This window comes from Tursiops truncatus, chromosome 6, assembly GCF_011762595.2.
Source record: "Tursiops truncatus isolate mTurTru1 chromosome 6, mTurTru1.mat.Y, whole genome shotgun sequence".
In the NCBI taxonomy this organism is placed as follows: Eukaryota; Metazoa; Chordata; class Mammalia; order Artiodactyla; family Delphinidae; genus Tursiops; species Tursiops truncatus.
This window is the reverse complement of record NC_047039.1, coordinates 80,489,091-80,512,976: the sequence shown is the minus strand read 5'-3', so window position 1 is coordinate 80,512,976 and position 23,886 is coordinate 80,489,091. Positions and strand designations below refer to the sequence as shown.

General features: G+C 42.3%; 2 long non-coding RNA genes across 2 annotated transcripts in view; one reads left to right on the top strand and one right to left on the bottom strand.

The window, feature by feature from the left end:
• LOC109552403 (uncharacterized) overlaps nucleotides 1-15,768 on the bottom strand; it is a 35,304-nt gene extending 19,536 nt beyond the window's left edge. The window contains exons 1-2 of the long non-coding RNA XR_002179210.3: nucleotides 15,567-15,768; nucleotides 7,555-7,647 (exon numbers count right to left, since the gene is read on the bottom strand). This is a non-coding gene — a long non-coding RNA (uncharacterized lncRNA). The remainder of the gene's footprint in view (nucleotides 1-7,554; nucleotides 7,648-15,566) is intronic.
• Nucleotides 1,746-8,329, top strand: LOC141278991 (uncharacterized). Its single transcript, XR_012332596.1, has 3 exons — nucleotides 1,746-1,952; nucleotides 7,023-7,292; nucleotides 8,047-8,329. It is a non-coding gene; the product is annotated as an uncharacterized lncRNA (long non-coding RNA).
• Nucleotides 15,769-23,886: the final 8,118 nt, after the last annotated feature.

Sequence of the window (23,886 nt, the reverse complement as noted above, 5' to 3'; positions counted from 1 at the left end):
TGTAAACACCCACTCTTAAAAATGTTATAGAAAGAAGGTGCTTTATCATGTGTTCCTAGTAGGGGCTGGAGTAGGGAAACAAGATGAGGATAAACCGGGGTCAGGAAGGAATTTAATTATTGCTAAAGACACAATGTAACTGTGCCATACTTTCTGTAGCATATAAATACAGGCACAGGAATGGGATAAAATAAAAACCGGGGGTGAAAGGAATACCAAGGGTTCTAAAACGACCCCACCAGACAACTAGAACATCTAACAGGATTTCTGAAATATAGAACAGCTGTCTACTTCATTAAGCCCTTGAATCCTTACCCCAAATAGCTTTTTAAAATAATCATGATGATCAATAGCTAACATTTACATCGGGCTTTCTCTATTGCAGGTGCTGGACAAGGTATTTATGGTACGTGTTACTTAATTCTCCCAACAGTCCCAAAAGAAGATAGTATTTATTCCTATTTTATAGATGAGGAAAATAAATAAGTTTCAGTGATTAAGGTACTTTTTTTTTAATAACAGTGAACATTCTTTCCTTTTTTCTTTTTTAAATTTATTTTTGTTTTATTTTTTTTTGGCCGCGTGGCATGTGGGATCTTATTTCCCCAACTCGAACCCACGCCCCCTGCATTGAAGTGCGGAGTCTTAACCAATGGACTGCCAGGGAAGTCCAAAGCACTTGTCTTAAGCTGTGTGCCTTGCAAGTGGTGAAACTGCTAGTCATGCCCGGCTCCCAGCAATGCCAGAGCCACTGCTCCTTCCACTATGCTGTGGCCCTCTGACTGGAGGCAGATAAAAGTGAATGTTCCACTCCTAATTTTGCCTATTTGTGTAAAAGCGAAGGGAAAGGAATTTCAGCATCAACTGGAAGCGGTTGATTTTTTTTTTTTAAGAGCTACCTTAACTTTAATGGCCATTTGACTGGTCTTTGTATTAGTGAAAGCTCCAGCAATCACAACGACCCTCTGTTACAGAGCAGGCATGGACTGCAGCTGCCAACAGCCTCCTAATTATCTTCTATTGAGGAAAGTACCACAGTGCCAATGCCAGGATGTGGGGAGAAGAGGGGGACAAAAGGATCTTGGAATACAGGTTGGTTTTTTTTTTTTTCCTTATTTACTCAGTGCCAATTAGCACCTACAAAAAGCAGTATGTGAGAAGTGAGCACCTTCATTATAGTATCAATCTAATCCACCAAGACAATTTGGCAGGGTCCCCACATATGACTGTATCCCTTTGGATTCAATTTCTTTGTAGCCTTCACCTTCCCCCATCTCTACATGAATAAACCCTCCCTTCCCTCTCTCCCACCCTCTTTTTCCTCCCCCTACAAATATGTATTGAGCACCTACTATGTGCCAAGCTCTGGGCTTGGTACAAAAATATAACAGGGATTAAGCCTTGGTCCCTGCCCTCAAGGATCTTCTAGTCTAGGAAATATATCAGACATATAAGCAAACAATTACAATACTGGGTTGTGAATACCACCATGGGGGCTGGGGGTGGGAGGTGCAGGAAGGACACAAGTCACAGAGGAGGAGAGATCACGGAAGGTTTACATGAAAAAATGAAAACTTTCCCAGTCTTTCCTGCTTGGAATATATTCATCCCCACTCCAACGCGAATTTTATTCCACTTTGGAGCTCTGTCATAGAACCTTGTGGCATTTTGGCTTACGTTAGTCACTTTGGGCTGGGTTTATCTCCCCCATTCCATTCAGTATAATTCACTCTGCATGAGGATCATGCTAGCTATGCTGTGGGAGAGGAAAATGACAAAGTCAATCCCAGGACCGGTTCCTCGGGAGACTGGCTGGAGGAAAACTCAGACGTGAGAGAAGGATAAACCAAGTGCAATGCAGGATAACAAGGGATTGATGACGTCGCAATAGAGGAAGCCAACATCATGGGATGCTTTAGGGAAGAAGTGGCACTGGAGACAAGTTTTGAAAGGTGGGCAAGATCTCTCTAGTCAGAGATGGGAAGGGAAGCCATGCTGTGCCTTGTAACAGATTCAGGGAAAGAGGAAGATGAGGAGAAAATAAAGACAGTGTGTTTCAGGAAACTGTAGTAGACCAATAAGGCTGGCATGGAGGAGAGCAGTAAGTTAGAGGAAAACCTGGAAGGGTTAATCTGGGCCAGTCTGTAGGGTCTTTAATATCGGTAAGATATTTGTACTTAATGTGTAGGCAGTGGGAAGCCATTTTGAGTGAAGTGTTATACAACCAAAGTTTGTTTGTATGGATTGTGGCTGAGGAAACACAGGAGATGGGGAGACCAGTTAAGAGATGATTACAATAGTGCATGTGAGAGGAACTGTAGGTGCCGATAAGAAGTGGGAGTAGAGATGGAGAACTGACACCCTGAGTGTCACGTATTTGTGTCTCCATAATGTCCAGCACTGTTTCCTGCCCTAATTGTTTCACAAATATTTCTGAAATCGAACTGTATTAAAGATTCCATTTGAAAGTATGAAGTTATATCTTGCAGGTGGTTGTCCTTTTTGTTTTAATCCTGTCACCTAAGTTATCCAGTTTCAAGTCATAGAAGGTTCCGGCCCAAGGCTGTCATTATCCGGCATGTACTGGCACCTCAGGGAAGTGGCACCTCGTTCACAGTCCTTAATTAGCTTATGCACCATTTTAATTGGTCTGTAGCTGTCTGTGTGGACAGACCTAGTTTCCTTTCTGGACTCAACTGGGGCTGCCCCACCCTTTCCTGCCAGCTCAGGCATCTGGAATGTCACTGGCTGAGAAGACTCGGGAGTCTGCTGAGCTACAAAGCATGCAAGGAATGGGCTCTCTGGGGAGCACTAATGACCTGTGGGCTGCTGGCACCACGTCAGGGCAGATCTCCAGTAAACTCACCAGTCCCTTTAGACAGGCATTTCTAGGAAAGGAGGGAGGAGGGTACAGCAGAGGCAAACTGTAGGGACTATCCATGGTATGACCCTAGAATTCTAGATGAAGTCTGATATTTACGTCAGTAGGGATCTGTTAAAATGGTTAAGATGATCCCTTAAAATCGTTCAGATGACCCATCTAGAAAGTAACCCACCCCAACAGATGGCTGAGAATTATGGAATTAATGAGGCTGCAGTGTCTTCCACATCCAAAGAAGGGGTCAGACTGGATTGAGGTCAAGATCTCAACTTAATCAAAAGATATTAATGGCTAATTTTATTAAGCATTTACTATGTGCCAGATACTTTTCTAAGCACTATAGTTATATTAACATATTTGATTCTCACAACAATCCTATAAAGTGAATACTACCATTTTTTTTTAGGTAAGTACTATTATTTTCCTCATTTTACAAGTGAGGAAAAAAGGCACAGAGAGGGTATGACTTGTCCCAGGTGACACAGCTGGCAGGTGGTAGAACCTGAATTTGAGCACAGACGGTCTGGCTCTAGCATGTAATGAATGCAAGACTTTTCCTGCCTTTCTTTTGTCTCTTGTTCTCACACTCTGACCAGCAGGATTGGAGGACAAAAAAGGCCTGAATTATAACAGCTCATCTGAGACATGAATGTATTGAGGGTCAGCATGGCACAATGGGAAAAGCTTGAGTTTTACATCAAACCAAACTGCCTTAGAATCCATTTCCAACATACATTAGTGAGTGACCTTGGTCAAGTTACTTAACCTCTAAGGGTTATAGTTTCTTGGGTGGAGGTTGGAGGCAATACAATCTTCAAGCTTGTTAGGAGCAAAATAATATTCCTAGCCCCGACCTGGCACAAGGTGGTACTCATTAATGGTCATTATCACAAAGGGAGGTGTTCTCTGTAAAGTCTGGGGCAAGGAAGCAAAGAGTGAGAATGTATCCTCCTATATCCAGCAGTGCTTAGAGGAAAGAGTGTTTTGATTCCAGAAAGACTAAGAGAGGCCATTCATCCCATCTTCCCTGTGGCTTGGTGGCAACATCCTCAGGGATACCAGCCCCCTCTTTTCCAACTCTGGGCTCACCCATGGGCCTTCCAGTCTGTGATCTGGTCTTTGTTCCTATTCTCCTGCCAGCTCTGCCCACAGGGGTCTGTCTAATCCCAGTGTTCTGCCTCCTTGAGGTAGGGACAGGATTGGGCATTTCTACTGCTAATCAAGCCCTGGTTCTGACACTAGAATTCTCCATCATGGTTTTCATGCTAAACCTCAACACTTGACTTCTCTGCGTGACCTTCAAGTGGATAAATTAAACATTAGTGTAATATGATTTTTCTTTTCAATATATGTGGAATTTAAAAGAAAACCCTTCTATTACATGGTGAAGGAGTGGAATATACTAGAAAGTGGCCTGGGATCTGAGCTCTGTTTCTGCCTCTTGTTAACCTCTTGTTTACCTCTTGAGGTAAAGAATTTCATCTTAGAATGATAACAGACATGAATGTGTGTTTTGATCGCAAAAAAGCACATGAATGGAATGGAAAGGTTATTATCACTGAGGCTTTATCTAGTTTGTGACAATCTGACAGTGTTAAATATAAGATTGTTCTAAGCCATTGGAGGCTTGGTGTGCCCTAGAATCTCGAGACTGGAAAGTGTTGTCAGTACTAGGGGCAACAGTGAATGATCCTGAAAGAATCAGAAATGAGATTGTCCTCTTAAGAGTTAAACTGGGACATCAACACATGGATTACAGCAGAGATTTGCTAAGTCATCCTAAAGAAACAGAATGGTTCTCAGACCAGGAGAACTTGATGAAATCCGATTGGAAGTGTTAATATAGTTAAAGAAGGCAAGTATCAGTCAGAAGGGAGGTTGACCAGCCATGAAAATGCAAGGAAAGGAGGTCAGACAAGCAAACCTTATCACTGTCCATCTAATACCATCCAGGGAAGAGGGGTTCTGGTTTAAAAGGTGACCTAGGTAATTATGGTGACAAGTACCTGCCTATTATAGAGGACTAGGTTACATGTCTCTAAACATTCTTTTAATGAGTTCCCCTTGTCCTAAACTCCAAGTTTATCAAGGAACTGATTATAGTGTGGCTTCTCGTGTAGATCCACCTATAGGAAATGACTACCTAGCCATTGGACTTGGGCATCCTTGGGCAATATATTTCTTGTGAATTAACAAACAGACACCTAATTATAATATGACTTCTTATGTGGTCTGCTTACAGGGCTCTAGTCATAGGACTTGAGCATTTGATACCTTTAGCAATGCTAGTTTTCCTTGTGAATTACTAAATAAGCATCCTGGTTATATACAGTAGCCTTGTGAGATTAGGTTAACCTTTGAGTGTGGATAAACAGATTTTCGAGCCTGACAGACAAAGGGCCAGAACCTGGACCCTATGAGATCCCTGGTAATTACACCCCACTGTGAGGACCTTTAGGAAGACAGCCAGCTGGCCTTCTCCTGGAGTCATCCAGTCCTTGTCACTGTCCACGCTCTATCTTTTGGAACACTGTGAAAGGAACTGACCCCCATGCAATGCAGGGATCCCCTCTATGGCAAAGCTTACCAACAGATGAAGAAGTCCAAACACTTTATCCTGCCTGTCTCAGTGGGATCCCAGCCTGCTTTCCCCATGTTACGTCCCATCACTCCTCTACATTCACTCTGAATTCAAAACTTGGTATCTTTGTTCATGCTGTTCATCTCTGGCTAGAATAACCTTTTCACCCTCCACCCCTTAGTTCCACATGCCAAATCCCATCTTTGATTTGGTACTCAGGTCAGGTGCCCTCTCTTACATAACCACTTCCACGATTGCTATTCCATCTCTGAAGTCCCATAGCTCATTTCCTGTTCACTTGCATTTCTACCTTATGTTAGAATCCTGCTGTAAGTGAGATCTCCAAGAATTCCAGAAATAAAAGTCATCTCTCTGCTCAGGGGATTTTTCCCTTAGGGAAAAATCTTCCTGGGAAATCAGATTCATTCTGTCTTTCATTTATTTATCCAGTCGTTTAACAAATATTTACTGAGTACCTCTATGTGCCAGGCAATGGGTTACAGGGATGAATAAGACTGACACGTCTTCTATCCTTATTCAGCTTCTGGTCTAGTGAGGAAGAGAGATGCTAAGAAACAATAAATTACAGCTGTGATAAGTGCCGTGTAGGAGAAGTACATAGTACTGTGAGAGTACAGGTGAGGCTTTTCCAGGAAAGTTACATTTAAGTTAAAACCTGAAGATAAGTAGGAGTCAGGCAGGAGAAGAGGAAGAGGTTCTTGAAAAGAGTATGAGTTAAATGATCTCAATAGCCAGTGTCACTGAGCTTTGAAAGCCTGATGTCCTCAGTCCCTGGTCCATTACCTTGTATTCAGATCATGCTAGGAACGAATTCACAAATATTTTTCCTTTGACTCCCTGTCTTCTAGCTCCATGCAGACCACCCGCTTTACACTAACAGTCATCACAGTTGCCAAAGCATGTTATGATTTGTTATACTTAAGCTTTCCTACTTATACTTATATCCCCATTAGCCAATTGACCTTGTTTCATGTTAACTTTTCCTAATTTCAGTCTCAAAGGCTAACATTAACTTCATGCTTTAGGAGTTCTTATTGGCAATCTCATATACCACCTGTAAGACACGTAAGTCTTTGCTTTGTTCAGTACTGTAGAGCACTCAGTGCTATGATACCTCAATATACAGTCAGCCCTCTGTATCTAAGGGTTCTGCAGCCACAGATATGGAGGGCAGACTATACTATTTTATACAGACTGTACTGTCCTATCTTATACCAGGAACTCGAGCATTCTCAGATTAGGTATCTGTTGGGGTGGGGTGTGGGGCAGAGGTCCTGGAACTAATCTCCCATGAATACTGAGGGATGACTATATATTCATTGGATGGATGGATGGATGAATGGATTTTATCTTCCCTCTTACATCTGTGCTAAAAGCACAGTCCTTGTCTAGTTCACATTTGGGTTCCTCCAGCACTTAGCATAATGCCCCACATAGGGTAGGTAATCAATCAATAAATTATTTGAAAATAAAAAGTCATCTGGCCTTTCCTTGAACTTTTCCATGGCCAGGAAGAACTCCCTTTTTTTTTTTTTTCAGGCATTGGTTCCATAGTTGAACTGCTCCAGCCGTTGAAGTTCTTCCCACTCTTGGGCTAACGTCTGCCTCCCCATTTGTCCTAGTTATGCCCTCTGGGCCCATGAAGAACAAATCAGCAACTTCTGCCCCACGGCAGCCCTTCTAGTGCTGGAGACAGAGACCAGGTTCCCTGCAATCACAAACAGGACACCTTTCCAGTGTGAAATCGAGTGCTTTACGATTCTTTGGAGTACTCCTAACATACATCAAAGGAGGACACAACCCTCACAGGTTTGTGGGGTGCTCTGAACCCACACAGAGGCCACTGTGCGAGCAGGTTCTCTCTCCAGGTCAGGAACCCAGACCAGAACTGACCGTGAAAACAATAATTAATGTTTACTTCACAATTAATTATAGTTTACTGGTTAATTCACACAACACCCCTGGGATATAGGTCAGGTTTCTAGTCTATAAATGGTCAAGGGAATGATGCAGAAGACAATTGAGTGCTGGGGTTTCAGGGACCCAAGAGCCCATATCCAGGCTGACTCACCTGCAATCACTGCTGATCTCTCTCCTTGGCAAGAGAATCACTTTGGGTCCAATCTCATTTCACAGCTTGCTGATCTGTGAAATGCTACAAATTCTAGGATGAGGGGTAAGGTGAGAAGAGCATACAGAGACAGACATCATTACTCTATGTACTGAAACATGTAAAAAATGTTTCCAAATATAATACCTTACACATAACAGGCCCCAAACTGTGCATATAGGTTTGCTATTATTTAAAATAAGAGAACTGTTAGCTAGAGGCTCAAACATCTATTTGTTACACATAGATTTTATTGTAGCCTGACTTACTCTGAATCCTCTTAGAACTGATACACTTGGGTCACAAAGAGTCTGCTAAAATAATTAAATATATTTAATTTCATTGTATTGTGAATGCACAAGACATTTTCAATGATTCCTTTTGTTAAATAAAGAATCCTTTCCGGGACTTCCCTGGTGGCACAGAGGTTAAGACTCCACTCTCCCAATGCAGGGGGCCCGGGTTCAATCCCTGGTCAAGGAACTAGATCCCACATGCATGCCGCAACTAAGAGTTCACATGCCACAACTAAGGAGCCTGAAAGCTGCAACTAAGGAGCCCCTGAGCCGCAACTAAGGAGCACACGTGCCAAAACTAAGAAGCCCATGAGCCGCAACTAAGGAGCCTGCCTGCCGCAACTAAGACCCAGCATAAACTAATTAATTAATTAATTTTTAAAAATAAAATAAAGGGTACAACTCAATGGTTTTTTTTAAAAAAAATAAAGAATTCTTTCCAAATCATTTTATAATTTGAATAAATGCCTTCTTTAAATTGGATTTTCAGGTATGACGTTTCCTCCAAGCAGTGATTCTTAAGCTTTTGGAAGATTTTGATTCCTTTGAGAATCTGATGACCACTACATAGACTCTCCCAGAAGAACACACAGATTCACATATGCACAAAACACTGCATAAAATTCAGGGTGTGCAAACTCAAAGTAAAGATCAGAAAAGAAGCTGGCCCCTCGTGAGGCTTTGTAGCCATTGTAAGGGCTTTGATTTCCACTCTGAGTCAGATGAGAAGCTGCTGGAGGGTTCTGAACTTTCATTTTAACAGGGGCAGTCTGGCTACCTGGAAGAGAATAGACTTGAAGGGGGCGAGGGCAGACGGAGGTCACAGCAGCCATCCAGCTGAGAGAGGACGGTAGTTTGAACCAGGTAGTAGCAGTGGAGGAGTGAGAAGTGGTCAGATTCTGATACAGTTTGAAGGTGCAGCATCAGAATTTGCTAACCAGATGGGATGTGGTGTGTGAGCGAAAAGAGAGGAGTCAAAGACAACTCCCAGGCTTTCGGCCTGAGCATCGTGAAGGCTGGAGTTGCCATCACCTTTGATGAGGAAGACTGAAGGGGTGGAAGTTTGTTGGAAGAAGGGGAAGGAGAAGACGAATGTTAGCAGCCAAGTTTTGGACACTTTAAACTTGAGATGCCTATTAACTATCCAAACAGAGAGGTTGAGAAGACAGTCGATGTCTGGTCAGAAATTCTAGAGAGAAGTTGGGCTGTAATAATATTCATCTGTAAAATTAGAATAATAATATAATAATGCCTACGTAAGAATACTTATTATTGGGAGTATTAAACAAGACAATGCATGTAAAACTCAGGGCAGGACGTGGCACACAATATGCCTTTGATACCTTTTAACTATTGTTTTTATTCAAACTTAAATACTCTCAGTATTTCTATCATTACTATAAAGTTATGAGTGTTGTTGCTTCTCAGATTGACAAGTTGTTTCTGATGACATTTCCCGGGCATGATTTGCAAACGAAAACAAGGTTTTGCGCAATGGCAGTGCCTTGGGATTTGTTTCTACCCCCAGAGTTTAAAATTTGGAAGGCTTCTGCACACATTCAATAATCTTCACAGGTAGGTTATGTCACGTTTCTTAAATGATCAGTGTGTTATTTCATCAACCCAGAACTTACTTCATTTTGAAGAGGATTTGATGAGAAGAATGAGGCAATTTATCAGAGGAAATTGAGTATCAGCAAGGACCCTGCAGGGAAACATTCCCAGCCCATTCGTGTGGCCCCTGTGACATGAAGGAAGCATGAGAATTGACTGACTACCCTGTCTTGACTTCAGTACCTACAGATATTATCACTGGTCATAAGCTCATCTGGCTCCTTTAAAGCTGATTCACAAAACCCACAACCCATGTCTTCCTGAAATGGCGAGCTTCTTAGGGGAATTTTCCTTGAGGAAGCACACCCTTGCTATCTCTTATTAATTTATTCAGTGATCTTTAGCTGTTTTATGTTGGGAAGGTGGAAACAAGAGCTGGCATGGTTTTCTAGAAAAATGGTACAGATGAACCAGTTTGCAGGGCAGAAATAGAGACACATATGTAGAGAACAAACGTATGGACACCAAGGGGGGAAAGTGGGGGTGGGGTGGTGGTGGTGGGATGAATTGGGAGATTGGGATTGACATATATACATTAATATGTATAAAATGGATAACTAATAAGAACCTGTTGTATAAAAAATAAATAAAATTAAAAAAGAAAAGAAACAAGAAATAAACACGTTAAAAAATTTTTTTAAAAAGAGCTGGCATGGTTTTATCACACACTCCCAGATCTTTGAAACAATGAGCTTCTAACATCAAAACCTAAACAATGTCTCATCCTTTTCACGTCTCTTTGAATTTTGACTATAATTTCTTGACCCTGTAATTCCCTTCAATATCTATGACAGGCCTAATGCTCAATAATTGTCTATTTACATTCCTCCTAATCTGCATGTGTATCCAAAGGAACGAGGTGATGAAGCCATTCAAACAGTCCAAAAATGCTTCTGTAACAGATGACTAAGGTTGAGTACAGTCACAGGTCTCGTTTGATGGCTTTAGCAATAGCAGCACAACAACACAGACACAGGTAGATGGACCAGTGAGGGGAGAGAGAGCAAAGGACACACAAGAAAGGCTCCTTCCCCAAATCCTTGTTTTCCTCCATCTGTAAATGTGGTCAGATAAACTAAAGAGCAGGGCAATGCTCAATTAAATTTCATGAAACGCCAATTTCATTCCTTCTCCTTGATTCTTTCGCAAGTTTCTACTAATCACTACAGTCACAGCGACTATGTTTCAAGCAGATCTCCAGGGATGAGAAAACGACTCTCCTCCCTCCCTTCCCTCAGGAGTCAGAAGATGATACCTCAAGGACTAGGGTCCTATAGAACAGCAGGACACGTGAGAGGCTGACAGGCTCCCCCCTACATCTGTGGTTCCCTACCAGCACCCCACTCCAGCCTCTGTCTGGCTGTGTGCCCCAGAACTCTAGGTGGAGGAAAGCTAAAAAATTCAAGAACTGATATCTCTAAATGGAGCCAGTCAAGTAGATCTATGGCAAAAACTTAATGAATTTGTACCCTGTGTCTGTTTTTCTATTTTAAAGGAGATTGGTGGTGGTGATGGGGGGTGTTCTATTAATTTTTAGAGTAAATTTTAGTTTTATATTTTCCAGCCAAGCTAAGGGGGAAAGGATTGACTTTTGTCCATATTCAGGCATGGTGGTAACAGAGGAAAAGGCTATCTAGCAAGAGATGTTTATACTCCAACATCTCTTTCGGTTTAAAACTCAGAACTCAAGCCCACCAGAAAAATGCAGGTGGTTTTTTGTCCTTGGGCAGCATGACTATAAAATTTATCATCCAAACCAGGATACTTTTTAGAGTGAAACAAGGCAATTTAAATAATGCCACCAGTATAACAAGCATAAACTGGGACTATCCAGGCAAACCAGGCATCACCTTCATTGCTCATCACCAAATGAATCCTAGCCTACCAAAATTGCTTCATCACTCAAGAAACTTGACCCCAAAGCCGGTTCCATGGCTAACACAGAGAATAAATGTTCTCTCCTCCCTACTGGAATAAATAGGTCCTAGTGTTATATGAACATAAGAACAGATGTCTTTCTTTTTCTCCTTTCTCTTATCCAGCAATCTCTCTAGCCATTTCAATTGCAGAGTCCTTTCCCAAGTTCTGTCTACCCAGCCTTGCCACCACTTTAGCCCTACATTCTTTTTTTTTTTAACATCTTTATTGGAGTATAATTGTTTTACAATGTCGTGTCAGTTTCTGCTGTATAACAAAGTGAATCAGCTATACATATACATATATCTCCATATCTCCTCCCTCTTGCGTCTCCCTCCCACCCTCCCTATACCACCCCTCTAGGTGGTCACAAAGCACCGAACTGATATCCCCGTGCTATGCGGCTGCTTCCCACTAGCTATCGATTTTACATCTGGTAGTGTATATATGTCCATGCCACTCTCTCACTTCGTCCCAGCTTACCCTTCCCCCTCCCTGTGTCCTCAAGTCCATTCTCTACGTCTGTGTCTTTATTCCTGTCCTGCCACTAGGTTCTTCAGAACCATTTTTTCTTTTTTTAGATTCCATGTATATGTGTTAGCATACGGTATTTGTTTTTCTCTTTCTGACTTACTTCACTCTGAATGACAGTCTCTAGGTCCATCCACCTCACTACAAATAACTCAATTTCGTTGTTTTTTATGGCTGAGTAGTATCCCATTGTATATACGTGCCACATCTTCTTTATCCATTCATCTGTCAATGGGCACTTAGGTTGCTTCCATGTCCTGGCTATTGTAAATAGAGCTGCAATAAACATTTTGGTACATGACTCTTTTTGAATTATGGTTTCCTCAGGATATATGCCCAGTAGTGGGATTGCTGGGTCATATGGTAGTTCTATTTTTAGTTTTTTAAGGAACCTCCATACTGTTCTCCATAGTGGCTGTATCAATTTACACTCCCACCAGTGGTGCAAGAGGGTTCCCTTTTCTCCACACCCTCTCCAGCATTTATTGTTTGTACTTTTTTTTTTTTTTTTTTTTTTTGCGGTACGCGGGCCTCTCACTGCTGTGGCCTCTCCCGTTGCGGAGCACAGGCTCCGGACGCGCAGGCCCAGCAGCCATGCCTTACGGGCCCAGCCGCTCCGTGGCATGCGGGATCCTCCCAGACCGGGGCACAAACCCATGTCCCCCGCATCAGCAGGCGGACTCTCAACCACTGTGCCACCAGGGAAGCCCTGTTTGTACATTTTTTGATGATGGCCGTTCTGACTGGTGTGAGATGATACCTCACTGTAGTTTTGATTTTCTTTTCTCTAATGATTAGTGATGTTGAGCATCCTTTCATGTGTTTGTTGGCAATCTGTATATCTTCTTTGGAGAAATGTCTATTTAGGTTTTCTGCCCATTTTTGGATTGGGTTGTTTGATTTTTTGATATTGAGCTGCATAAGCTGCTGGTATATTTTGGAGATTAATCCTTTGTCAGTTGCTTTGTTTGCAAATATTTTCTCCCATTCTGAGGGTTGTCTTTTCATCTTGTTTATGGTTTCCTTTGCTGTGCAAAAGCTCTTAAGATTCATTAGGTCCCATTTCTTTATTTTTGTTTTTATTTCCATTTCTCTAGGAAGTGGGTCAAAAAGGATCTTGCTGTGATTTATGTCATGGAGTGTTCTGCCTATGTTTTCCTCTAAGAGTTTTATAGTGTCTGGCCTTACATTTAGGTCTTTAATCCATTTTGAGTTTATTTTTTGTATGGTGTTAGGAAGTGTTCTAATTTCATTCTTTTACATGTAGCTGTCCAGTTTTCCCAGCACCGCTTATTGAAGAGGCTGTCTTTTCTCCATTGTATATTCTTGCCTCCTTTATCAAAGATAAGGTGACCATATGTGTGTGGGTTTATCTCTGGGCTTTCTATCCTGTTCCATTGATCTATATTTCTGTTTTTGTGCCAGTACCATACTGTCTTGATTACTGTAGCTTTGTAGTATAGTCTGAAGTCAGGGAGCCTGATTCCTCCTGCTCAGTTTTTCTGTCTCAAGATTGCTTTGGCTATTCATAGCCCTACATTCTTAATCCAGAAAGTTCGAGAGATCTGAAAGTTATATAACCCATCTTCTGAATCCAGTTAATGGCAGTGAGCTGAATTTTAAAACTCCACAAGAGAGACAATAGAATTGAGAATTAATCTCGTCTGGCCCTACAAAGTAGGACAGGGGTCCTAAGGCAATTTTCTGGCTCCTATCAGATAGGTAGCCTTTCCCAGTACTAACATGGAGCTCCTCCAGGGCATGGAATGTGGACAATCCAACTCTGTATCCACAGTGGCCAGTGCCCAGTACAGGGGCTGGTGGCAGTGAGTTCCCGTAAATGCTATGGAACCAGCAGGCTGCTTCTTCACACCCCCAGCTCTGGGCTCCTGTGTACCCATGGTTTTCCTTCCTGTTTCTGTTCAGTGAGAGGGAATCCTGCCCACGATCCCACATCAGCTGGCTGGACTGGGCTTCTGCTGCCAGCCCCCAGGGACTGGCTAGCATTCTGCTCCTCTCAAGTACTGTGCTGAGTCAAACAGAGCCTCCCACAGACTCCAGGTGGGCACAGGCTGAGTCTGCTTGGTTCCATTCAGTTCAGGAACACTCAACAAAGCCCATTACCTTCCCAGCCCCAGACCGGATGCTGGAGATATAGAATGAGAGTTGTATATGACCTTGAAAGGTTAGAGATGCACCAGGGCACAGGTAGTTAACAGCAACGACTCTGCAGCCCAACTACCTGAGTTTGTATCCTGGCTCTACAGTTACCACCTAATTTTCCTTGGGTGAATATTTAACCTCTGTACCTGAGTTTTCCATTTAGAAAATGGAAATAAGAGAGCCTGCCTCAGAGGGCTGGTGTGAGAACTATTAATAGTATAATTCTGATTATGATCATTATGATTTGGAATCCTGCTTGACACAAAGTAATACTCAGCAAATTTAATTATTACTATTTTTGTGTTTTGGCTCCTCTTCCTGGAGGCCCATTTCTGCATCTGGCTGGTCCCCTCATTTCTCAGGAGGTGCTTTTCTTTGCTCCTGGCCCACCTCCATTCTGAGAGCTAAAAATGGCACTTCTCCACACCAACATTTGGCTTGTGCTTTGTCCACTAGGATTCAAATCCAAACAGCTTCAAGAAGTTAAGCGATTATGCATCTATCTTTTCAGAACCAAAGTGAATCATTACACAAGCATTTTTCTAAGAAGCTGAGGAAACTCTTGGTCAACACAAAGGAAGGACCAGATTTGAAAGGAGTCACCTTGAGCCAGAAGCTCGAGTTCCTGAGCACACCTTGTACTCATGTATTTCCAGTTCTTTCAGGGACAAAGATGGGAGTTTCCATACACCTCTCAGAAATTCTGACACCAGTGAATCATGACCAAAAAGAATATTCCCAGGATTTTTAAAAATCATAATGTTATTTTTTTCTTTATCACCCTAAGTTCTCTGCCAAGTACTAGAGCTAATCAACTAGAAACAGTTGGTTATGAGTATTTATTCAATTAAACACACATATATATATATACTTTTCTTTATGCTTCCCAAGGAGTCTTTAATACAATTATCAAAGCCACTACCACCCATTTAAGAATTCAGAATAAACTGGATTGTTTTACTTGGCTAAGGCAAATCTGAATTTCTATGACTTGATGGTTCATAGCCTCAAAAAATCTCAATTCACCTACTTAACAGTTCCGTTCAAAAACACTGCACTGCTGTCATGCCTGCCTCAGCTAAGTTCCAGGTGGTACTCTTTGAATCATTTCCAACACTTAAACTTTGGATAATTTCAATGCAAAGAAAATGATCAAAATTATTGGTCAATAAACATAAAAACTTTCCCTAAATGTGGTAATTTTACTGTTAAGTGAAAATTAACACTTCTCTGCCACCCACCTACCCCCACTCCAATCCTTGGAAACGCTTCCTTCTGACAGACCTGACTTAGAGCCTTAAGACACAATGGTGAGCTACCGCGCCCCAGAGGTCTCTACTTCCAGGGTGACTTAAAGCAAATCTCTGTCCTAGCTTGGCTCCCTTTTGCTGAAGACTGCTGAAGGCCTGGAACCAATGGGTCAGTTGCCACATGCTCCTAATACACACTTACCTGCTTCCTTCCACTGAGATCTGCAGTCTTCACACTGATCACAAAATCCCAGAGCATCAATCCTGGAAGGGATTTTGGAGCCCAGCCAATCCAAGCCCTCATTGACAAGTATGGACACTGGAGCCAAAAAGAGGAAGACACTTGTTCAAGGTCACACAGCTCATTAATGAAAGAGCTGGGACTAGAATTGCTGAATGGGAGATTCATCTCCCTGTGGTGTCATTCTTCTTCCAACCGGTTCCCATGCTCTCTGCCCTAGTTGGCTTTCGTGCACTTGACACACAGTCCGCACTCTCCTGAGGTGTGCCAGCAGCCTGTAAGGCTCACCCAGAGTGAACTAATCTAGCTCAGCTGGCCCAGGGCTCTTTACCTGCAGAGGAATGAGTGTCATGTGACGCTCTTGGAAACACACACTGTGTTGGGACGCATGCGATGTTCATGTGTATCCATCATTGCATGTCTGCCAAGTCCATCAGGTTGAGAAGCAAGCAGAGCCTACGAGTCATTTATAATGTCTGAGACTTTTAAGTTCCTTTTCCAAGCCTATAATTTCAGGTTACCCTACAACAAAAGCTTTGGTACTGTTTCCCAAAATCAACTTATTTAACAATAAACATAACTTAGGAGATACTTACTGAACAGTTCCCATTTGCTAGGCAGTATGCTAGCATCAGAGATTTAAAAATGAGCAAGACATGACTGCTATCCTTTTTAAGTGGCAGGGAAGTACACAATGGCAAGATATTGCGCTAAGTGCTTTGACACCTTGATGGGAGTAGGAACAGGTCATGTAGACACATAGAAGCAGCAGCTAAGCCAGCACAGGAGAGTTAGTGGAGGCTTTTTAAAATTTTATTTATTTTTAATTTATTTCTTCCAATTTTACTAAGATATAATTGACATATAGCACTGTATACATTTAAGGTGAACAGCATAATGATTCGACTTACATACATCATAAAATGATGACCACAATAAGTTTAGTGAACATCCATCATCTCATGTAGACACAAAATTAAAGAAATAGAAAAAATATTTTTTCATTGTGATGAGAACTCAGTATTTATTCTCTTCACAACTTTCCTATATAACGTACAGCAGTGTTAATTATATTTATCATGTTGTACATTACATCCCTAGTACTTATTTATCTTATAACTGGAAGTTTGTACCTTTTGACTGCCTTCATCCAATTATCCCGCCTCCACACTCCACCTCTGGTAACCACAAATCTGATCTTCTTTTCTATGAGTTTTTTTGTTTGTTTTTGAAGTATAATTGACCTATAAGACTACATTAGTTCCTGTTACACAACATAGTGATTCAATATTTCAAAATGATCACCACAATAAGTGATCTGTTCACATACAAAGACATTACATAATTATTGACTATATCCCCCACTTTGTACATTTATACCTGTGACACATTTATTTTACAAAGGAATTCTGTACCTCTTAATATCCCTCACCTATTTCTCTCCTCTCCCAAACCCCCTCCTCTCTGGAAGCCACAATTTGTTCTCAGTGTCTGTTTTGTTTGTTTTGTTTTTTTGGATTCCACATATAAATGAAATCACATGGTATTTGTCTTTTTCTTTCTGACTTATTTCACTTTGCTTAATACCCTCTAGGCCCATTCACATTGTCAGAAACGGCAAGATTTCATTCTTTTTATGGCTGAGTAATATTTCATTGTGTATATATACCACTTCTTTATCCATTCATCTATCAATGGGCACTTAGGTTGCTTCCATATCTTGGATATCGTAAATAATGCTGCAATGAACATAGGAGTGGATATATCTTTTCTAGTGTCTTCATTTTCTTCAGATAAATACCCAGAAGTGGAATTGCTGGGCTGTATGGTAGTTCCATGTTTAATTTTCTGAGGAATCTCCATACTATTTTCCATAGTGGCTGCACCAATTTATATCCCCATCAACAGTGCACAAGGGTTTCCTTTTCTCCATATCCTCACCAACACTTGTTATTTGTTGTCTTTTTGATAATAGCCATTCTTTCAGGTGTGAGGTGATAGCTCACTGTAGTCTTGATTTGCATTTCCCTGATGATTAGTGATGTTGAGCATCTTTTCATATGCCTGTTGGTCATCTGTATGTCTTCTTTGGAAAAATGTCTATCCAGATCTGCCCATTTTTTAATTGGGTTGGTTTTGCGGGGGTGGGGGGGATGTTGAATTGTATGAGTTCTTTGTATATTTTGTATATTAACACCTTATCAGCTACATCATTTGCAAATATCTTCTCCCATTCAGTAGATGGCCTTTTCATTTTGTTGATAATTTCCTTCACTGTGCAAAAGATTTTAGTTTGATGTAGTTCCCATTTTTTTTTTTTTTTTTTTTGCTTTTGTTTCCCTTGGCTGAGAAGACATATCCAAAAAAATATTACCAAGACCAATGTCAAAGAGTATACCACCTGTGTTTTCTTCTAGAAGTTTTATGGTTTCAGGTCTTATATTTAAGACTTTAATCCATTTTGAATTTATTTTTGTGCATTGTATGAGAAAGTAATCCAGTTTCATTCTTTTGTATGTAGCTGTCCAGTTTTCCCAACACCATTTATTGAAGATATAGTTGATTTCTAGTCTCATACTGTTGTGGTCGGAAAAGATACTTGATATGATTTCAATCTTCTTAAGATTTATTGAGACTTGTTTTGTGGCCTAGCATGTGATCTATCCTGCAGAATGTTCCACGTGCACCTAAAAAGAACGTGTATTCTTCTGCTTTTGTATGGAATGTTCTATATATATCTATTGTCTATTTGGTCTAATGTGTTGTTTAAGGCCAGTGTTTCCTTACCGATTTTCTGTCTGGATGATCTGTCCGTTGATATAAGTGGGGTGTTAAAGTCCCCTACTATTGTTGTGTCACTATTAACTTCTGCCTTTAAGTCTGTTAATATTTGATTTATGTATTTAGGTGGTCCTATGTTGGGTACATATATATTTACAATTGTATATCTTCTTCTTGGATTGATCCCTTAATCATAATGTAATGTCCTTCTTTGTCTCTTATAACAGTCTTTGTTTTAAACTGTATTTTGTCTGATATAAATATTGCTATCCTGGCTTTCTTTTCACTTCCACTCGCACTGAATAGCATTTTCCATCCTCTCACTTTTAGTCGTGTGTGTCTTTAGATCTAAAATGAGCCTCTTGCAGGCAGCAGTAGCATACTCTCCAGAACTCTATGCTCCAGGGGTGCTCCCTCTGTGGGCTGCACGGGCCCTTCTGTCATGACAGGCTGACTGCTGTTGTGGGGGGTGTCTGTTAGGCATGGCTGGCCCCCAGTCCAGTTTGTTGCCAGGCCCTGCCTGTGCCATCTGCCAGCTACTGGTGGGTGGGGCCCAGTCATGAGGTGGCTGACTATAGAGCCCCCGGGGGTCCCAGGGCTAGTGCTGGCCCAATGGTGGGTGGGTCCCATGGGTGGGTGGTTGTAAGGTTGGGGGGTTCCAGATCTAGTGTTAGCCAGCTGGTGGGCAGGGCCAGTTGCTGACATGGCTGGTTGTGAGGTCTGGGGTGTCCCAAAGCTGGTGTTGGCTCACTGGTAAGTGGAGCTGATTCCCAGGGTGGCTGGCTGAGGAGCCCAAGGTGTCTTAGAGCTGGTGTAGGCCTGCTGGTGGGTAGAACCAGGTCCTGGGGTCTCTGGTTGCATGGCCCTGGGGGTCCCAGAGTTGGGGTCAGCCTGCTGGTGGGCGGGGCCAGAGCCCTGGGGGTCCCGGGGCTGGTGCTGGCCTGCTGGTGGGTAGGCTGGGTCCTGACATGGCAGGCTATCACGCTGCAGGGCTGCAGTGTTCCTGGGGCTGGTGTCCACCCACTGTGGGGTACAGCCAGGTCCTAGGGTCTTTGGCTGAAGGGACCTGGGGGTCCTGGAGTTGATGTTGGCCAGCTGATGGGCAGGGCTGGGTCCCAATGGCTGAGTGTGTGGCCCTGGAAGTCCTGGGGCTAGTGCTGGTGTACTGGTGAGTGAGGCCAGGTCCTGGGCATTGTGGTGTACAGATCTGGGTTCTGAGGTAACTCAGGGCTCAGGGAGTCCTAAGGCAGTGGACCCGCTGATGGGTGGGGCTTTAACCCCTCCCTGCTAGCTGCTTGGCCCGCGGTGTCCCAGTACTTGTTCCTATAGGCTGAAGGGCAGGTCTGGGTCCCGTGCTAATAAGCTAGAGAGAGGATTCCAAAATGGCACTTGCCAGCACCAGTGTCCTTGTGATAGAAAGAGGCAGGGAAAAGAATTTTAATCAGAAAGAAAAGCATGTGCAAAAGACCCAGAACTAAGAGTTTGGTGAGTTCAGGTAACAGCCAGTAGCAGTATGTGCGGATGGAGGTGGGAGATTTGGAGCGAAAAGAGAAGGGTAGGGAAAGAGTAAAGAGACACCAGGTGGGGGAAGAAGAAGGGAAAGAGATGAGGTTAGTGAGGAAAATGGGACAAGATCAAGAAAAGGCCTTCTAAACAGGGCCCAAAGCATTTGTACGTTTTCCGAGGGCAACAAAAAATAAAGAATTTTATACAGGAGACTGACATCATAAACATTATATTTGGAAAGATCACACAGACTGTAGGGTGGCAAATGTGCTATCAGGGATAAGACAGAAGAAAGAAGACCAGCTGCTGGATGGCCTGAGAAAAAGCAGTGGTGGAAGGTATAGAAAGAATATAATGAATTTCAGAGATATTAAGGAGATAGAATTGATAGAACTTGGTCGTTAAGTAGATATAGAGCCTAAGGAAAAGGGAAGAATCAAGGTTGACTCCCAGATTTTTGGCTTTGGCAACTGGAGGGAGTGTATGGTGGTGTCAATCATTAAGCAACAGAGCATATGAGTTAAGCTCGATTAGAGGGGAAGATAATTGGTTCCACTTTCAACAGTAGAGTGTGAAGTACCCATGGGACAACCAAGGAGACAGTGAAGTCAAGAGGTTGGTTGGATATACAGGTCTTTGTTTCTAGAGAGAAGTATTCACCACACATATGTGGTGAATTATTAGCTTAAGGATGGCAATTGAAGCCAGATTAAATTGCCCATGAGCCTAGAAGAGAAGAGGGTCCAGGAAAAAGCTTTAGATTATGCTACCGTTGAGAAGATGACCCTAGCAAGGTGTGGAAGGAGGATATGGAGCATCCAGAGAGGAAAACCAGAAGAATGTGAAATCTCTTAGGAGGGGAGAGCTTTCCTGAAAGGGTTGTGTGACCAATAGTGTCAAGTGCTGCAGAGTGATGGAGGCCTATTTGGGTCCCTTGGATGTGGCAATAGGGACTTCCCTTAAAGGATGCAGTTTCAGATAATAGGTGAGGCCAGAAGGCTGATCTGTTCTCGGGCTGCAGATTGAATAGGAGGTGACAGAGTACTGTGGGTATAGGCCATTCGATAAAAACAGTTACCATGAATCACAGGCCAGAGATAATTCAAATGGGACAGACAACTGATAATAGATACTGTTGTAGTAAAAAACTACTTGTTCCACTTAGAGTATGACTAAGCCACAATTTTCCTAGTGAAAAATTATTTCTTATGATTAGCAGCAGCTATCATTTATAAAATGCCCACCGTAAGCCAGGCACTTGAAGTACATTATTTTATTTAGCCCTTAACATGACACTCTGCAGTAGATATTAGATGCCTCTGTTACAGACGAAGAAAAAAAAGCCCAGAAAGTTAAATAACTGGCACAAGGTCTCAAAACAACTTCATAGAGGAGCTGGAACTTAAACGTAACCTTCACTCCAAAGCCTATGCTTTTTCTACTGCAGCCACGCTGCCTCTCCTAAATACTTCCTAGAGCTGCCCTTCACTTCATAGAGCAAAAGCCAGGATATAACATGGATGGTCAGGGAATTCCATCCACCACTGTGAGAGACCTGAGGGAACAGACAGATAACCCAGGCACACACTTCTTGTTCACTGACAATCTCTGAGTAAGGAGTAGAGAGTATCTGGCTTTGAATCCTATAGGTCCTTGCCAGGGACCCAATATGTTCCCTTTGGTTGTGGGGAGGGGGAAGCGGGAGGGGGGGCGGGACGTAGGGTCAGAGAGCTCAGAGTAAATCAGTCCATCATTGCTAACTAGAAAAGTGAAGGCTGTGGGTAAGGGAAAACTGCAAAGTTTTAAGAGAATTTTTCAAAAATTATTTTTATCCTGGAGAAAACAAGTATCAAAGAAGACCCAAGCTGCCTTTACATATTCATGAGGAAGAATGATCAGATTTGCTTTTGACACTCTGGAGGACATTACTGGGACCAGTGAGAATATGGTATGGAGCGGCAGATTTTGGCTCTAACAAGAAGAGCTGCCTATCCAAAGATGAATGGAACTGCCCATTAAAGTAGTGAGCTCTTCATCACTAGAGATGCTCAAGCAGAAGCAGGATGTTAGAGGTGGGGGCCCAGCATCTGAGAAGGCATGGATGGCCTTTCAGGCCATTCCAGACCTGAGATTTTGAGACTGTCTGGAGAAAATGGTTAGGATAAGTTTTCACAGATTAAGGCCTGGCCTTTATTCTCCCCAAATGAATTCTAAGTATTACACATGGGTAGATTGGCATGTTCCTTCAGTCACAATTTGTACAAACAACATATAGCAATTCAACTTTGATATGCGAGAACAAAATGTATTCCTACCTTCAGGAAGCTCTGTGTTTTCTAAGATGAGAAAATATGCTTGTAGGTATCTACTTGTTGGCTTTGATCAGTCATGTGTGTCATCTTGAAAATGCCGGGGACAGGGTGTGGAGAATGGATATTGGTAGCCTCATCTTTCTTTCCTGCAGGGGTTAAAAATAAGGAGTTCATTTCCAGCTTTTGCAAAGGTCTTCTGATATGGGAAGAGGGCAAATCCAACAAAGGTTGATCTGTGATCACTGAATCAATAAAAGATTCTTTCTTCCCTTCTACCTCTTTCTTTCACATGATAAATATTAATTGAGCACCTATTATACAACGGGCTCTGCATATTTATTGATAGGCAAGAAACTATATCCAGCTGTGTATAAGCACATTTCTACGACATACTATGTGTGTTTTTGTGTAATGGGGATGAGGTGGGAGTGGTGGCAAAATCAACCCTCAAACCTCTGCAAGGAGATGGCTGGTAATTATTATGCACTCTAAATACTGTCAATGCAAACTAAACCCTTGAATACATTTTACTTTTCCTGCTGCAAAATAATAAGAACTTATAGCACAAGGAAGAAAACCTCTTCTGAAGACAAACAAAATTTCCCATCCCATGTGTGTAGTTCCCAGAGGTCTAGAGATCTCACACATACACTCTTGGCTACAGAGTGCTTTTTTCCTTAGAAAAAAAAAAAAGGGTCACTGGGAAAAATTGAGAACTCTGAATTTAAGGTAATAATTATAATGATCAAAAAAATTTTTAAGGGTGCACAAAGATTGTGTTACAAGGATGTTCCTCAGAGTATTATTTATAGGGAAAATATGGACACAATCTAAACACTCAAAGGTAGAGGTTAATTAAATAAATTATGGTACTTCCATATAAAGAATACCATAGAGCCATCATTGATGATATTTAGAAGAATATATAAAGATATAGAAAGATAGTCAATACAGCTTAAATAGAAAATGTAAGTTAAAATAGTATGTATCCTCCTCCTTCATCTTTGGGATGTGCATTTTGCCCAGTTTCCACAGTGGGAGCTACTTCAAGGAGGCAGCCCTGAGAGAGCGCTGTGGTGTTGAGACCATCTGGACACAGTACACGTGCCTCAAGGCAGCCGTGTGGCTGACAGGGTCTTGGTGATCCGGCCTGGTGTCAGGCCTGAGCCTCTGAGGTGGGAGAGCCAAGTTCAGGACATTGGACAACCAGAAACCTCCCGGTCCCATGTAATATCAATCGGTGAGAGCTCTCCCAGAGATCTCCATCTCAACTCTAAGACCCAGCTCTACCCAATGGCCAACAAGCTCCAGTGCTGGATGCTCCATGGTAAACAACTAGCAAGACAGGAGCACAACCCCACCCATTAGCAGAGAGGCTGCCTAAAATCAGAATAAGGTCACAGACACCCCCAAAACACACCACTGGACGCAGCCCTGCCCAGCAGAAAGACAAGATCCAGCCTCATCCACCAGAACACAGGCACCAGTCCCCTCCACCAGGAAGCCTACACAAGCCACTGAACCAACATTACCCACTGGGGGCAGACACCAAAAAGAACAGAAACTACGAACCTGAAGGCTTTGAAAAGGAGATCCCAAATGCAGTAAGTTAAGCAAAATGGGAAGACAGAGAAATATGCAGCAGATGAAGAAGCCAGGTAAAAACTGACCAGACCAAACAA